Genomic DNA, 16,931 nt, shown 5'->3' on the forward strand with positions numbered 1-16,931 from the left:
CCCCTAGTCGCCATACTCCGGCGCCTGCTCGGGTGAATTCAGAATTTACCTAACAAGCAAGACTTTCAGGGAGAATGTGCAGACTCTGCACAGACAGCAACCCAAGCAGGAATCGAGCCTGGGACCCTGGCGCTGTGAAGCAACAGTACTAACCACTGTGCTACCATGCCATCCTAATGATGCAGTTTGATTGGCACGCTGTCACGATAGTGACTGATTGGCAGCATACTCTTGCCAGTCATTATGGCCACTGCTTATTACATAAGAGGGGAATGAACAGGAGTGGAGTAAATTCAGAGACAGAGAAGGCAGCACCCAGTTATTAGCCTTGACCATTTCATTTCATTTTCATTTTTCATTGACCAGAACATCAACTTTTCCAGCATTGTTTCTCCAGAGTTATTAAAGCTTCGATTGTCTCACATGAAAGAAATACAGGTCCAGGTGCTGATGGAGATCCTAGTGCATCCTCAGCCACCAACAGTAATTATATATAAAATCGAGGACTTGAAATATGTGAAGATATGATCGGTAAGTTTGCAGATGGAAAATCATTGGTGTGGTAACTAGCGAGGACAAAAGCCTTAAATTACGGGATGATACAGATGGGCTGGTCATATGGGCAGTACAGTGGCAAATGGAATTTAACCAGGAAAAGTGGTAGCTCTTGTCCAGAGTCCATGCAGAAATGATGTGCCGAGTGACTTCCATCTGTGCTGGATCATTCTAGAAAACACTGAACATTCAGTATCACGAGCAAAAGAGAAGATGGAGGAATTACTGATTCTGCGATGGAACTCAGAAAGAGTTTGCGTCTTCTGGGGAAGAGAGAGGAAGGACCCATTGGGGTCTGAATTGTTCCACGGGAGAGCAGCATTCAATCGTTTTGAGAAATGGAGAATAGCAGAATACCCATCGACAATCATTTGCGAGATTATTTTGATCCATCGGTAACCAAATTATTTTGTATTTACTGTTTACAATTTCAATGGTGCGGCTATTACCCATCGTTCCATGCGGCTGTGAATGTGCCCTATTCACTGCACAGGAGCCCAATGCGCAGACGCAATGCTGGGCTGTATCTGGAACATGCGCAGTGTCACTTTGCTCAGAGGTCTGCGAATGCGGGAGCGGCTGTTTGGGGCGGTGAGATTCGGTGAGGCGGAGGGAGGAATGGAGCCGGGAGCCGGGGTGGGGAGGGAGTGAAGGCTTCATAAACACCCCCTTCTGGTCACAAGGCCGGTTTAAGACCCTGCAAATCCCGCGTTTGCAGCTGCGGAGCTTTTATTTGGTGCCAGGCCCAGTTCCACGGCCGCCATCTTTGTTTAGCGGAGCGGCTGAGGGGCCATCTTGATGACGTAACAGAGGCGGTGCTTCAGGATCCCGGTGACCAGGAGAGAAAATCATTGTCTGGATGATTGACAGGTCCCTCCAGAGAGGGAGGTGCTACTTCCATGTGTGGCAATCCGAAGAACAGAAGAATAATAACATCAGAATTAGCAGGAAAAGGCCATTCAGCTTATTAACCCGGCACTGCCATTCAATAAAGGCATGGCTGATCCGAATGTGCCCTTAATTACATTTTCCTGCCTTCCCCAGAAACCTTTGACTCCCCAGTAGATAAAAAAAAGACGAACTTAGCTTTGAGTTTATTCAGTGACCCAGCGTCCCTGCTCTCTGGGAAAGAGAATTCCACAAACTCAGCTTTGACAAAGTCATCCTGACTCAAAACGTTAGCTCCCTTTTCTCTCCACAGATACTGTCAGACCCGCTGAGATTGTATTTTCTGTTTTTGTTTCACATTCCAGCATCTGCAGCAATTTGTTTTTATCCACAGACTGATGACCCTCTGAGGGAAGACATTTCTCCTTATCTCAGTGTCAAATTGGAGAACTCTTATCTTTAAACTGTCCCCTTAGTTCTTGAATCCCCATGTGGGAAAGTATTCTTTCATCAAAACCCCTCGGAATCTTAGATGTTTCAAGAAGATCACCTCTCATTCTTCTAAACTGCATCGGGTACAGACCAAACAGGCTCAATCTTCCTCCATAAAACAAACTCTCCCACCCCAGGAATCAGACTAGTGAAACTTCACTGAACTGCCTCCAAAGCAAGTAAAACCCGTATTAATTAATTCTGGGACATTAGCACTGCTGTCTCACGCACCGAGGTCCCTGGTTCGATCCCGGCTCTGGGTCACTGTCAGTGTGGAGTTTGCACATTCTCCCCGTGTTTGCGTGGGTTTCACCCCCACAAGCCAAAGATGTGCAGGGTAGGTAGATTGGCCGAACTAAATTGCCGCTTAATTGTAAAAAATGAATTGGGTACTTAAAAAGCTATCCTGGGACTGGCAACAAGGGGAGAGAACGTTTGGAACTTCTATCCTCTACTCAAAGAGTGATGGATTTTGGAAACTCCTTCTACCGGGGGTTAGAAGGGGAGGATTTACACCCAGCAAACTCAAACCAAAATAAATGTTTGTCTGATCTTAATTTCTAACCTTGACTAACATTTCTGACCATTGTAATTTCCTTTTACAGGTGCTTCCAAAGCTTCTGATATCTTTCCAGCCAAAGGTTGCAGCAGGAGATTATAAACTTGAAAACACCAAAATTGTGACAGAGGTGAAGATTATTATTATTAATTATAAATTTAGAGTACCCAATTATTTGTTTCCAATTAAGGGGCAATTTAGCATGACCAATCCAAAGCTGGCACTCCCAGTGTAGACTGTTGTGAGGTTGTTGCTGTAGTGGAGAGTGGCTGCTGCTGTTGCTGCTCTCTCTTTTTCTGTTGCTGCTACTGCTGAGTTTGCTGCCTGTTTCCAGTGCTGGTTGCTGCTGAGCTGCCTGGAGGAAGGAGAGGTGACAGAAGGATGGAGAGGGGAGAGAAGGACAAAAACAAGGTGGGTGTAAAGCCCTTTGGACTGCTTGTTTGCAGTCTTCCCAACTGATAACATCTGCCTTCAGCAAGGACAAAACCTTCCTTATTCTATCCAGTGTGCTTGTTCCGGGGCAGGGGGATCGAGTGGACAGTGTGTTTGCTGAGCCCCCTCCCCATCATCAGGGAGGAGCTGGATTCCATTGGGTGGTCGTTCCAGGGTGGCAGCACAGACTGTTTTTGCTGAATCCTACTTGGGCCGAAGACCTCGAGAACCAGCTCCACTTACCTCCTTGTGAACCTGCTCTAGGCCTGGCGAAGTGCGTCATTTATAGCTCCAGGCAGTGGGCGACCAAGGGGGTCATCCGACCAGATTGTTTGCCCCTTTTCCACGGCTACATTCGCAGCTGGGTGTCCCTAGAAAGGGATCATGCAGTGTCCATGGGCACCATCAAAGCCTTCCATGCCCGGTGGGCACCGCAGGGGTTGGGGTGCTTTATTGACCCCTTTAAATACACTCCCATTAGATGTTTTTAAGTTTCTGCTGATCTTTGTTACGTTCGGGCAGTGCCCCTAACTGGAGCGGCCCTTTTTGCTTTGTCCCTAAGTTTAAGACCATAAGACCATAAGACATAGGAGTGGAAGTAAGGCCATTCGGCCCATCGAGTCCACTCCGCCATTCAATCATGGCTGATGGGCATTTCAACTCCACCTCCCAGCATTCTCCCCATAGCCCTTAATTCCTCGCGACATCAAGAATTTATCTATCTCTGCCTTGAAGCCATTTAGCGTCCCGGCCTCCACTGCACTCTGCGGCAATGAATTCCACAGGCCCACCACTCTCTGGCTGAAGAAATGTCTCCGCATTTCTGTTTTGAATTTACCCCCTCTAATTCTAAGGCTGTGCCCACGGGTCCTCGACTCCTCGCCTAACGGAAACAGTTTCTTTGCGTCCATCCTTTCTAAGCCATGTATTATCTTGTAAGTTTCTATTAGATCTCCCCTTAACCTTCTGAACTCCAATGAATACAATCCCAGGAACGCCAGCCGTTCCTCATATGCTAGACCCGCCATTCCAGGGATCATCCGTGTGAATCTCCGCTGGACACGCTCCAGTGCCAGTATGTCCTTCCTGAGATGTGGGGCCCAAAACTGGACACAGTACTCCAAATGGGGCCTAACCAGAGCCTTATAAAGGCTCAGTAGCACATCGCTACTTTTATATTCCAACCCTCTTGAGATAAATGACAACATAGCATTCGCTTTCTTAATCACGGATTCAACCTGCATGTTTACCTTTAGGGAATCCTCGACTAGCACTCCCAGATCCCTTTGTACTTTGGCATTATGAATTTTCTCACCGTTTAGAAAGTAGTCTATGCTTGGATTCTTTTTTCCAAAGTGCAAGACCTCACATTTTCTCACGTTGAAATGCATCAGCCATTTCCTGCACCACTCTCCCAAACTGTCTAGATCCTTCTGCAGCCTCCCCACTTCCTCAGCACTACCTGCCTGACCACCTAACTTCGTATCATCAGCAAACTTCGCTAGAATGCCCCCAGTCCCTTCATCCAGATCATTAATATATATGGTGAACAGCTGCGGCCCCAACACTGAACCCTGTGGGACACCGCTGGTCACCGGCTGCCATTCCGAAAAATAACCTTTTATCCCAACTCTCTGCCTTCTGTCAGACAGCCAATCCTCAACCCATGCCAGTAGCTCACCTCGAACACCATGGGCCCTCACCTTACTCAGCAGCCTCCTGTGTGGCACCTTATCAAAGGCCTTTTGGAAATCCAGATAGACCACATCCACTGGGTTTCCCTGGTCTAACCTACTTGTCACCTCCTCAAAGAATTCTAACAGGTTCGTCAGGCACGACCTCCCCTTACTAAATCCATGTTGACTTGTTCTAATCCGACCCTGCTCTTCCAAGAAATTAGAAATCTCATCCTTAACGATCGATTCTAGAATTTTACCAACAACCGAGGTTAGGCTAATTGGCCTATAATTTTCCATCTTTTGTCTTGATCCTTTCTTGAACAAGGGGGTTACAACAGCGATCTTCCAATCGTCCGGGACTTTCCCTGACTCCAGTGATTTTTGAAAGATCTCAACCAACGCTTCCGCTATTTCTTCAGCCACCTCCCTCAGAACTCTAGGATGTAGCCCATCGGGGCCAGGAGATTTGTCAATTTTAAGACCTTTTAGCTTTTTTAGCACCATCTCTTTTGTAATGGCAACCATACTCAACTCAGCCCCCTGACCCTTTATAATTTTTGGGATATTACTAACGTCTTCCACTGTGAAGACAGACGCAAAGTACTTATTAAGTTCTCCAGCCATTTCCTCATCTCCCATCACTAGCCTTCCAGAATCAGTTTGAATTGGCCCAATGTCTACTTTGGCCTGACGTTTGTTTCTTATGTATTGAAAGAAACTTTTACTATCATTTCTTATATTACTGGCTAGCCTGCCTTCATATTTGATCCTCTCCTTCCTTATTTGTCTCTTTGTTAACCTCTGTTTGTTTTTGTAGCCTTCCCAATCTTCTGATTTCCCGGTGCTTTTGGCCACTTTATAGGATCTCTCTTTTTCTTTGATACATTTCCTGACCTCCTTTGTCAGCCATGGCTGTCTAATCCCTCCCTGGATAATCTTTCTTTGTTTGTTTCCTTTGTTCTATTTTTTTGGTGGACCTCAAGACTGGCCAATCCACCTACCCTGCACATCTTTGGGTTGTGGGGTGGGACCCACGGAGTCACGGGGAGAACGTGCAAACTCCACACGGCAGTGATCCGGTGCCAGGATCGAACCTGGGTCCTCAGCACCGTGAGGCAGCAGTGCTAACCACTGCCGCCGTGCCACCCTTTGTCATGATGTCTCCATTCCTATTTTATCACACACCTCCCAGTGACACTCATTGTAACACAGAAACTTCAAAATATCATTGCTACCTTGCATTTATTTTGCCCTCCTATTATTATCTAATGATAACAGTGACAGAGTAACATACACCAGAATTGGAAGAACAGGCAGGTTATTGTCTAATCATGACAGAGTTACGGGGGTGGTTCGGTAGTTAGCACTGTTGCCTCACGCTCCAGGTACCTGGGTTCGATTCCGACCTTGGGTCACTGTCTGTGTGGAGTTTACACATTCTTCCCGTAGCTGCGAAGATTTCCTCCCACAGTCCAAAGATGTGCAGGTTAGGTAGATTGGCTGTGCTAAATTCTCCCTTGGTGGGGTTAAGGGGTTAGGGTGGGGGATTGGCCACGGTAGGGTGATCTTTCAGAGGGTCGGTGCTGACTCGATGGACCAAATGGCCTCCTTCAGCACTGTAGGGATTTTATGATTCTACACTGGATCCAAAGATGTGGCCAGCACGGTAGCATGGTGGTTAGCATAAATGTTTCACAGCTCCAGGGTCCCAGGTTCGGTTCCCGGCTGGGTCACTGTCTGTGCGGAGTCTGCACGTCCTCCCAGTGTGTGCGTGGGTTTCCTCCGGGTGCTCCGGTTTCCTCCCACAGTCCAAAGATGTGCGGGTTAGGTGGATTGGCCATGATAAATTGCCTGTAGTGTCCTTAAAAAAGTAAGGTTGGGTTACGGGTATAGGGTGGATATGTGGGGTTGAGTAGGGTGATCATTGCTCGGCACAACATCGAGGGCCGAAGGGCCTGTTCTGTGTTCTATGTGTTCACTCACACACTGCTGCCTAACTCTTATTGGAACAGACACTGTGTTTGTTACTCTCGGAGTGAGTGAATCCTTTGCTATTTCCCCTCTGGGCCCCATCTCCACTATTATTGTCTGATTGTCCCACTGAGACTCTCACTGTTATTATTGGACAATCAGCGAGTCAGCCTGAGCCTGTGGCCGCTCTCACCATCTGGAACCGTCACAATGCCCGGATGATTGACGGCTGCTCCGGACCAATAGGAAGATATAGGGTGGGACTGGAGGACCGACGGGGAGCGGGTAGTCCTCCAACCAATCGGAGTGAATGAGGGGCGGGGCCCACTGTGATTGAAGCATGCGCAGTGAGTAATGGCAAAGAAGAAGTACTGTGTCTTCAGATCAGAAATTTTTTTTTTTTTTTAAATAATTTTTATTGAATTTTTCAAAATACAAACATTTTAACCCCCCCTACATTTACATTTAAATTATAACAAAACAAAGTCAAACCCCCCTACTTAACAAGAAAAAGAAAAAAAAAAAAAAAAAAAACCCCCCCCCCCCCCCTACCCGCGCGTCCCCCCCACCCCCCCCCCCCCCGCCGGCGAACCGACAGTCAGACCAACTTATCATTTCTAGCAGCGTCCTCGGGCAGGCCTTGCCCGTGCCACCGCCGCTACCGTACTTCCTTCGTCGTTGTCCCCCCTCCCCCCCTCCCGCCCTCCCCTCCCCTCCCGGGTTGCTGCTGTCATGGCCTCAGTTTCTATCTCTGATCCAAGAGGTCTAGGAAGGGTTGCCATCGCCTGGAAAACCCCTGCACCGACCCTCTCAGGGCGAATTTGATCCTTTCCAATTGGATGAAGTTTGCCATGTCGTTTAACCAGGTGTTAACACTCGGAGGCCTTTCGTCCCTCCACTGAATCAGGATCCTCCTCCGAGCCACCAAGGACGCAAAGGCTAATATTCCAGCCTCCCTCGCCTCCTGTACCCCCGGTTCCACCCCAACCCCGAAGATCGCAAGTCCCCATCCTGGCTTGACCCTGGACCCCACCACTCTCGACACCGTCCCTGCCACCCCCTTCCAGAACTCCTCCAGTGCCGGACATGCCCAAAACATATGTGCATGATTCGCAGGGCTTCCCGAACATCTAATACACCTGTCTTCACCCCCGAAAAACCGACTCATCCTTGTCCCCGTCATGTGGGCTCTATGCAGTACCTTAAATTGAATGAGACTTAGTCTCGCACATGACGACGACGAGTTGACCCTCTCCAGGGCGTCTGCCCATGTCCCGTCCTCTATCTGTTCCCCCAGCTCTAACTCCCACTTATCTTTCAGCTCCTCTACTGGTACCTCCTCCACCTCCTGCATAATCTTATAGATGTCCGAGATCTTCCCCTCCCCGACCCAGACCCCTGATAGCACCCTATCACTCACCCCCCTGTCGGGGAGCGCGGGGAACCCCGCTACCTGTCGTCTGGCAAATGCCTTCACTTGGAGGTACCTGAACGTGTTCCCCGGGGGGAGCCCAAATTTCTCCTCCAGCTCTCCCAGGCTCGCAAACCTCCCCTCTATAAACAAGTCCCTCAGTTGTCTAATACCCGCCCTCTGCCAGCTCTGGAATCCCCCTCCTGTGTTTCCCGGCGCAAATCTGTGGTTCCCTCTTAGTGGTGCCCCTATCAGACCTCCCACTTCCCCCCTGTGTCGCCTCCACTGCCCCCAGATCTTGAGGGTGGCCGCCACCACCGGGCTCGTGGTATACCTCGTGGGAGGGAGCGGCCATGGTGCCGTTACCAGTGCCCCTAAGCTTATGTTGCCGCAGGACGCCCTCTCCATGCGCTTCCAGGCTGCCCCCTCCCCTTCCATCATCCACTTTCGTACCATCGATGTATTTGCCGCCCAGTAATATCCTGAAAGGTTGGGTAACGCCAGCCCTCCACTATCCCTACTCCGCTCCAAAAAGACCCTTCTAACTCTCGGGGTGCCATGTGCCCACACATACCCCATGATACTACTCGTTACCTTCTTGAAAAAGGCCCTGGGGAGGAAGATGGGCAGACACTGGAACAAAAACAAGAACCTCGGGAGGACCGTCATTTTAACTGACTGCACCCTCCCTGCCAGCGACAGCGGCACCATGTCCCACCTCTTAAACTCCTCCTCCATCTGCTCCACCAGTCTGGAAAAGTTCAACTTGTGTAGGGTCCCCCAGTTCTTTGCCACCTGCACCCCCAAATACCTAAAACTTTTAACTGCTCTTTTGAAGGGGAGCCTCCCAATTCCCTCCCCTTGGTCTCCCGGGTGTATTACAAAGACCTCACTTTTCCCCAGATTTAATTTATATCCCGAAAAGTCCCCGAACTCCGCTAGTATCCCCATTACCTCCGGCATTCCCCCCTCCGGGTCTGCCACATACAACAACAAATCATCCGCATAGAGCGAGACCCGATGTTCCTCCCCACCCCTTGTCAGTCCTCTCCACCCCCCTGAACCCCTCAGTGCCATCGCCAACGGCTCAATCGCTAATGCAAAGAGTAAGGGAGATAGGGGACATCCCTGCCTAGTACCTCGATGGAGCCCAAAATATTCTGACCTCCTCCCGTTTGTTACCACACTTGCCATCGGAGCTGAATAGAGCAGTTTTACCCACTTGATAAATCCCTCCCCAAACCCAAACCTTTCCAACGTCTCCCACAAGTATTCCCACTCCACCCTGTCAAATGCCTTCTCCGCGTCCAGCGCTACCACTATCTCCGCCTCCCCTTCCACTGCTGGCATCATAATCACATTTAACAATCTCCGGACATTTGTGTTAAGTTGGCGTCCCTTCACGAACCCCGTCTGGTCTTCATGGACTACCCCTGGCACACAGTCCTCTATCCTGGTTGCCAGGACCTTTGCTAACAGCTTGGCATCAACATTCAGGAGGGAGATGGGCCTGTAGGACCCGCACTGGACCGGGTCCTTGTCCCGCTTCAAAATCAAGGAGATCAGGGCCTGCGACATTGTTGGAGGCAGAACCCCCCCCTCGCGCGCCTCATTGAAGGCTCGCACCAGCACTGGACCCACCAAGTCCACAAATTTCCTGTAAAACTCCACCGGGAACCCATCCGGCCCCGGCGCCTTCCCCGCCTGCATCTGGCCTATCCCTTTAATTAGCTCCTGCAGCTCTATCGGCGCCCCCAACCCTTCCACCAGCTCCTCCTGTACCTTTGGGAACCCCAATTTGTCGAGAAAGTTCTTCATTCCCCCTCTCCTCTTCGGCGGTTCAGACCTATACAATTCCCTATAGAAGTCCCTAAAGACCCTATTCACCTCTTGCCCCTTCTGCACTACATCCCCACCCCTCTCTCTCACTCCCCCAATCTCTCTGGCTGCATCTCGCTTACGAAGCTGGTGTGCCAGCATCCTGCTCGCCTTTTCCCCGTACTCATACGCCGCACCCTGCGCCCTTCTCCACTGCATTTCCGCCTTCCTAGTGGTCAGTAGGTCGAACCTGGCCTGCAAGCTACGCCGCTCCCTTAATAGCCCCTCCTCTGGCGCCGCCGCATATTTCCTATCTACTTCTAGGAGCTCCCCCACCAGCCTCTCCCTTTCCTGCCTCTCCTTCCTCTCTCTGTGTGCCCTTATGGAGATCAGCTCTCCTCTAATCACTGCTTTCAAGGCCTCCCAGACCGTCCCCACCTGCACCTCACCTGTGTCATTCGTACCCAGATAGTTCTCAATGCCCGTTCTCACCCTTCTGCACACCTCTTCGTCCGCCAACAGCCCTACATCCAGGCGCCACAACGGGCGTTGGTCCCGCGCCTCCCCCATGTCCACGTCCACCCAATGTGGTGCATGGTCCGATATCGCAATGGCCGAGTACTCCGTGTCCTGCACTCTCGGTATCAGCCCCCTGTTCAATACGAAAAAATCGATCCTAGAGTACACTCTGTGGACGTGGGAGAAAAAAGAATACTCCCTCGCCCTAGGCCTACCAAATCTCCATGGGTCTACCCCTCCCATCTGCTCCATGAACCCCCTTAACACCTCTGCCGCTGCCGGCCTCCTATTCGTCCTGGAACTCGATCTATCCAGCCCAGGGTCTAACACCGTATTAAAGTCCCCTCCCATGATCAGGCCCCCTGCCTCCAGTCCCGGGATGAGGCCCAGCAGGCGCCTCATAAAACCCGCGTCGTCCCAGTTCGGGGCATACACATTTACCAGTACCACACTCTCTCCCTGCAGCCTACCCCTCACCATCACGTACCTGCCCTCCTTGTCTGCCACCACCTCTGCCGCCACAAACGACACTCTCTTTCCCACCAAAATCGCCACCCCCCCGGTTCTTGATATCCAAGCCTGAGTGGAACACCTGTCCCACCCACCCCCTTCTCAGGCGGACCTGATCTGCTACCCTCAAATGAGTCTCCTGCAGCATTGCTACATCAGCCTTCAGTCCCTTCAGGTGTGAGAAGACCCTTGATCTTTTGACCGGCCCATTCAGCCCCCTTACGTTCCACGTGATCAATCGGGTCGCAGAGCGACCCGTCCCTACTCCCTGTCGATTAGCCATGTCTTGTCCCTTGCTCGCCCCGGGTCATCCCTTCTTTTCTGACCCGCTTCCCATAGCGATGGCCCCCCCCCCCCCCCCACCCCCCCGGCTCTCCCCTTCTCGTCCCTGGTCCTTCTAGCAGCAACCCGGTGTCCCCCCCCAGTCCCCCCCCCCCTCCCCCCCCTGGCTAGGACCCCTCCTAGCCGCGATGTACCCCACATCGTACTCCCGAGAGTCAGCTGGTCTCCGCTGACCCGGCTGCTCCTGCCACATTCCGACTCCTCCCGGTTCACCCCATCTGCGCCCGTGAAAGATCCCCTTAAAACCCCCGAGAAAGACCCGCATAATCAACCCGCTCCCCCCCGTCCCGTCTCCCCAACTTAACGATATAAATACAAATATCCAATGGCAACTAAATACATAAATACTTAACTACATACTTAAATAACAAAATAATTAACTAACTATCAACTAACAGTGTGCCCAACCATCACCCTCCATCAAACAGTATAAATAACCGCAGATAACCATAACCCGAAAAGAAAAAAAAAGAACAAAAAACCCCCCCCAAGCACCCAAAGAAAAAGGGTAAGAGGGGTAAATAACTAAGGGAAATTGGAAACGGGAAAAAACACCCCATAAGAAACCAACGACCCACAATAGAGATTTCAGCAGTACAAATATACAGAAACACCCAACAACTCGAAACCTTCAAAATATTCAGAAAAGTCAACCGTTCGAGAAAAAACACCCCAAACACTCCACGAAACTGTTACCCAGTTCCGACCTGGCCTGAAAAAGAAAAGGGCCACTTGCACAATCAAGAGTCCCCCGGCGGCTACGACCGCCGGTGCTCCCAGGTTTTAGTTCGTGTCCAACTTTTCCTCTTGTACAAAGGTCCAGGCCTCCTCTGGGGACTCGAAATAATGATGTTGGTCCTTGTAGGTGACCCACAAGCGCGCCGGTTGCAACATTCCAAATTTGATCTTTTTCGCGTGTAGCACCGCCTTTGTCCGGTTGTACCGGGCCCGCCGCTTTGCCACCTCCGCACTCCAGTCCTGGTACACCCTTACCGTCGAGTTCTGCCACTTGCTGCTTTTCTCCCTTTTAGCCCACCTCAGGACTTTCTCTCGATCACTTAGCCGCTGGAACCGCACCAGCACCGCCCTCGGGGGCTCGTTTGCCCTAGGCCTCCTGGCCATGACCCGGTATGCCTCTTCCAATTCCAGGGGCGCCGGACCGGCCCCTTCCCCCATCAGGGAGCTCAACATCTCCGCCACATATCCCGGGAGATCCGACCCCTCCAGGCCTTCTTCCAGGCCCAGGATCCTCAAATTTTTCCTCCTCATCCGAGTGTCCAGCTCCTCGAAGCGGCTCTGCCACTTCATGTGGAGTGCCTCGTGCACCTCCACCTTTGCCCCGATGACTGTGGCCTCCTCCTCCCTCGCGGCCATCTCCTGCTGCAGATCTTTAATCGACGCCTCTTGGATCGCCTGGGCTCCCACCAACCTGGTGGCCGTCGCGTTCATGGACTCTAAGAGTTCCACTTTCATCTCCGTGAAAAAACGGAGGAGAGCGGCCTGCTGCTCCTCCGCCCATTTCTTCCACTCCTCCGGTGCACCGCCGGCCGCCATTTTGATTTTCTTCCCCCGCTTTTTTTGGGGAGCTGCTGCCGTTTTTCTTGCCGCTCCACTCCGGGTACCGACCATAAAATCGGTCTAGTTCTCCTCAGGGGACCTTCCCCCACCGGGATTCGTTTTTTCAGCGCCGTTGGGGCCCTCCAATTGGCCCAAAAACACCTTTGTTGCAGGAGCTTCCAAATGTGCGGCTTAGCTAGTCATAGCCGCAACCGGAAGTCCTCTCAGATCAGAAATGAGTAACAGACGTTTAACAGTATGGAGGGAGCGAGAGATTGCGGGGGTGGGCGGAAACGTTGTGAACAGCTGTTGTAAGCTGTAATCCTCGGAAAAGAGTTTCCGGGACCCCTTTGTACCGAGCGGAGCTGCAGCTCTTCATATTCGGCTCGGGTGAACGGCCGCCATCTTTATTGGATGTGCATCAGGGCGCATGCGCAGTTGTCATCTTTGTCGGGGCGATGTTTCAATGAGTGGGAGGAGCTTGTTCCCCATTGTTCAGAATGGAGACAACTCGTCCATCAAACTGGATTAGTCTTTGACTCCCAATGTCTTATTCATGACGCGAAGCTGTGGCAGAGATGGAAAGAAAAGGAAGCCAATCCTGGTCTCCGGATTTCACTGTCTTATCAGACATTCTGTCCCATGTGTCCAAAGCTCTGCGGCTCTGTTCAATCACATGAAGACCCAGGGCAGAAACTCAACCCTGAGGAGACGTCACCCTCAAATCAGGGGACTGCTGATGACAACGAGGGTCAGTGTGCAGTGGAGGGCATGAGCGGTCATCCTGGACCCATGAGCAGTCATCCTGGACCCATAATCAGTAAGAGAGAATGTAGTGAATTTCTATCCTGGACTAACAATGATTAATTTTGGAATCTCCTTTTACAGGGGATTAGGAGGTGAGGATTTACACACAGCAAATTCAAACCAGGAGAAATATTTATCTTTCCTGAATATTATTTCTGGACTGACAGTGATGCCTTTGTAAACTTCTTTCACAGGGGCTTAGAAAGGGATTCGCAGACAGGAAACTCACAACCAATCCTCACATCAAATTCTGACACCACTGTTCGAGTTATCAGGACCTGGAGATTATCGACCTTTGTGTGTAAGCATTGCGTTCCATATCATTATCACTCACTGTATAAAATGTCTACCTCCTATCTCCCCTGTAGATCTTGTTCACAATGTTAAATCTGTGTCCCGTAATCCTTTTACAATCTACTGATGGGAACAGTTTAAAAAAATCTTTTGCTGGGTTTGCCGTTGTTGTTTCTGGTGCCTGGGCCGATGCCGGGTGGTCCGTCTGGTTTCATTCCTTTTTCATGTTTTTGTTGTGGTTGAATCAGCTTGGACCAGTCCATTTAGGATCTAGAACACAATTGAAGTCACCTCCAAGAATCAATTGATCTGGATCCAGGTCTGGGATGGATTCCAACAATTGTTTTACAAATGTTTCTGTGAGATCCCCTCATTAAAAGAAAAGATAGAGAAGCAGAATTAGGCCATTCAGCCCATCGAGTTTTTGAGTTTGCTCTGACATTCGATCATGGCTGATATGTTTCTCATCCCCATTCACCTTGTATTGTAGCTCTCTTGAAATGAATGCGAACATTGCATTTGCCTTTCTAACTGCCAACTTTCCAATATTTGTTCTTGGGATGTGGGTGTTACCTTGGCCCAATGTTACTAATTGTAATCAGTTCGCAAAGCATAATTTATATCAAAAATATCCATTTCAATGGCGGGTTTATTACCCAACATGTGTATCAGCTGAGAATGTGTTCTATCCACATGACAGAAGCTTCTCGCACATGCGCAGAGTCCGGCTGTGACTGGAGCATGCGCCGTTCGGGCTGTGACCAGTGCATGTGCAGTTCAGATTGTCGCTGACGATGCAAGGAGCGGGAAAGAAACTGTCGATCAACTTTCAGGTTGGAGCCGGTGGGTGGCCGGGGAGCAATAGAAGCTGTGGAGTGAGCCGTGAGGCTTCATAAATATCCCGTGGAGGCTTCAACTCCCGAGTATAATGTTAACAGTCCTGTCTTCAACAGCACCGAATAGAGTGAAAGCTCAGTGGTGACAGGCCCGGGTAACCGGCCACCATCTTTACAGAGGACAATGTGCCGCAGGGAAGGGGCTGGTTTAGCATAGTGAGCTAAGACAGCTGGCTTGTAATGCAGAACAAGACCAGCAGCGCGGGTTCAATTCCCGTACCAACCTCCCCGAACAGGCGCCGGAATGTGGCGACCAGGGGCTTTTCACAGTAACTTCAACGAAGCCTACTTGTGACAACACGTGATTATCATGCACTGCGAACCTGGACCAAATGCCAACCCTCCCGGATTGACTGACTGGAGTCTCCACGATTTTATTTTATTTTCATTTGTGGGAGTCTCTGGCTGGGCCAACATTTATTGCCCATCCCTAATTTCCCTCAAACCGAGTGGCTGGCTCGACCATCTCGGAGGGCATTTAAAGAGTCAACCACATTGCTGTGGTTTGGAATCGTGTCGGCCAGGCCAGGTAAGGATGGCAGATTTTCTTTTCTATTCATTCCCGGGATGTGGGTGTCGCTGGCTGGGCCAGCATTCACTGCCCAGCCCTAATCACCCATGAACTGAGTGTATCTCAGAGAGCATTTTAAGGGTCAACCAGCTGACTGTGGATCTGGAGTCACATGTGGGCCAGACCAGGTAAGGATAGAAGATTTCCTTCACTGAAGGACACAAGTGAACCAGATGGGTCTTTGCAACAATTGACGATGGTTTCATGGTCATCAGTAGACTTTCAATGAATTCAAATTTTACCTTCTACCGTGGCGAGATTCATACCTGGGTGTCTAGAAAATCATTGGGATAGTGAAAAATATTTTTGTGACTCTGGAACATGATTAGCACAGTAAAAATATTAATTTTGGGTCTCTGGAAAATCGTTTTGACAGTAAAAAAGATTTTTGAACATTTCTCTTCAGCGGATATAAAAATATTGAAAATGGGATGAAGGTTGTTTGCCTGACTGTCAATCACTGTCCTTTTTCAAAATAAATTTAGAGTGCCCAATTTATTTTTTCCAATTAACGGACAATTTAGCGTGTCCAATCCACCTAACCTTCTCATCTTTGGGTTGTGGGGGTGAAACCCACGCAAACACGGGGAGAATGTGCAAACTCCACACGAACAGTGACCCAGAGCCGGGATCGAACCTGTGACCTTGGTGCTGTGAGACGGCAGTGCTAACCATTGCGCCACATGCTGAATATTGAAAATGGAATAAAGGATGTTTGGCTGACAGTCAATCACTGTCCTGTAAGGTAATAAGTCATTTTGCTTCCCAATTGGCCGAGGAAGGCAGTGTGTCACAAGGATGGATGTGTTGGCCGATTAATGGCTGGAGGATGGGGGCAGGTCATGTGATCAAACCTCCAGGAATACATTTACTCAAAGTTGGTGAGGAGAGAATGTTGTGAATTTCTATCCTAAACTGACAGTGAGGTTTCTGTAAATTTACAGGATACTGGAAGTGGAGGTTTAACAGACGGGAAACGCAAACCAAACGTCACATCGCGATCTGACAGAGTCACTCGATTCATCAGAAACTGAATATCAGCAGCATCTGGGTGTGGAAGGTAAAAGGTTTGTCTATTCTGTCTGTGAGGGAAGATTTCAGGTCTCAGTGTGACTGGAAAAGCCCCGAGATTCACAAACCCTGGTTAGACCAAACCTGGAGAACTGTGTTCAGTTCCGGGCAACAAACCTGAGGAAGGATAGAATGGCCTCGGAGGGAGTGTAGCACAGATTTACCTGAGTAATATCTGAACCCCCCCGGGGTTAAGTAACAGAACTAGATTACACAAACGAGTCAGAGACATGATGGCACAGAGAATGGCATTCGGCCCATTGAATCCATGCTAGCTCTCTGGAGCAATCCAGTCAGTGCCATTCTCCTGCTCCATCCCTGTATCCTCGCAGATTTATTTCCCTCGGATGTCTATCCAATTTCCTTTTGAAATCAAATGATTCATTGTGTCTATTTTCAAACTCCCTCATAGGCAGCAAGTTTCAGGTCATTGCCGCTCGCTGTGTAAAAACATATCTCTTATCCCATCATATCTCCTGTAGCTTTTACATACAAACAAGGAACAGGACACTAGGCCCTTCGAGCCTGCTCAGCATTCAAAGTCTGACAGCCCTCAAGA

General features: G+C 50.0%; 1 protein-coding gene and 1 long non-coding RNA gene across 2 annotated transcripts in view; both read left to right on the forward strand.

Annotated features, from left to right (window-relative positions):
- Nucleotides 1-974: 974 nt before the first annotated feature.
- LOC119961084 lies at nt 975-13,778 on the forward strand. Its single transcript, XR_005459585.1, has 3 exons — nt 975-1,156; nt 2,541-2,624; nt 13,735-13,778. It is a non-coding gene; the product is annotated as an uncharacterized LOC119961084 (long non-coding RNA).
- Nucleotides 13,779-16,338: 2,560 nt separating this feature from the next.
- Nucleotides 16,339-16,931, forward strand: part of LOC119961086 (zinc finger protein 420-like) — a 40,870-nt gene continuing 40,277 nt past the window's right edge. Inside the window, exon 1 of the mRNA XM_038788569.1 lies at nt 16,339-16,368. The gene's annotated coding sequence lies outside the window, so the exon portion shown is untranslated. The remainder of the gene's footprint in view (nt 16,369-16,931) is intronic.

The sequence above is a fragment of the Scyliorhinus canicula genome, unplaced genomic scaffold, assembly GCF_902713615.1.
Source record: "Scyliorhinus canicula unplaced genomic scaffold, sScyCan1.1, whole genome shotgun sequence".
NCBI classification, from domain to species: domain Eukaryota; kingdom Metazoa; phylum Chordata; class Chondrichthyes; order Carcharhiniformes; family Scyliorhinidae; genus Scyliorhinus; species Scyliorhinus canicula.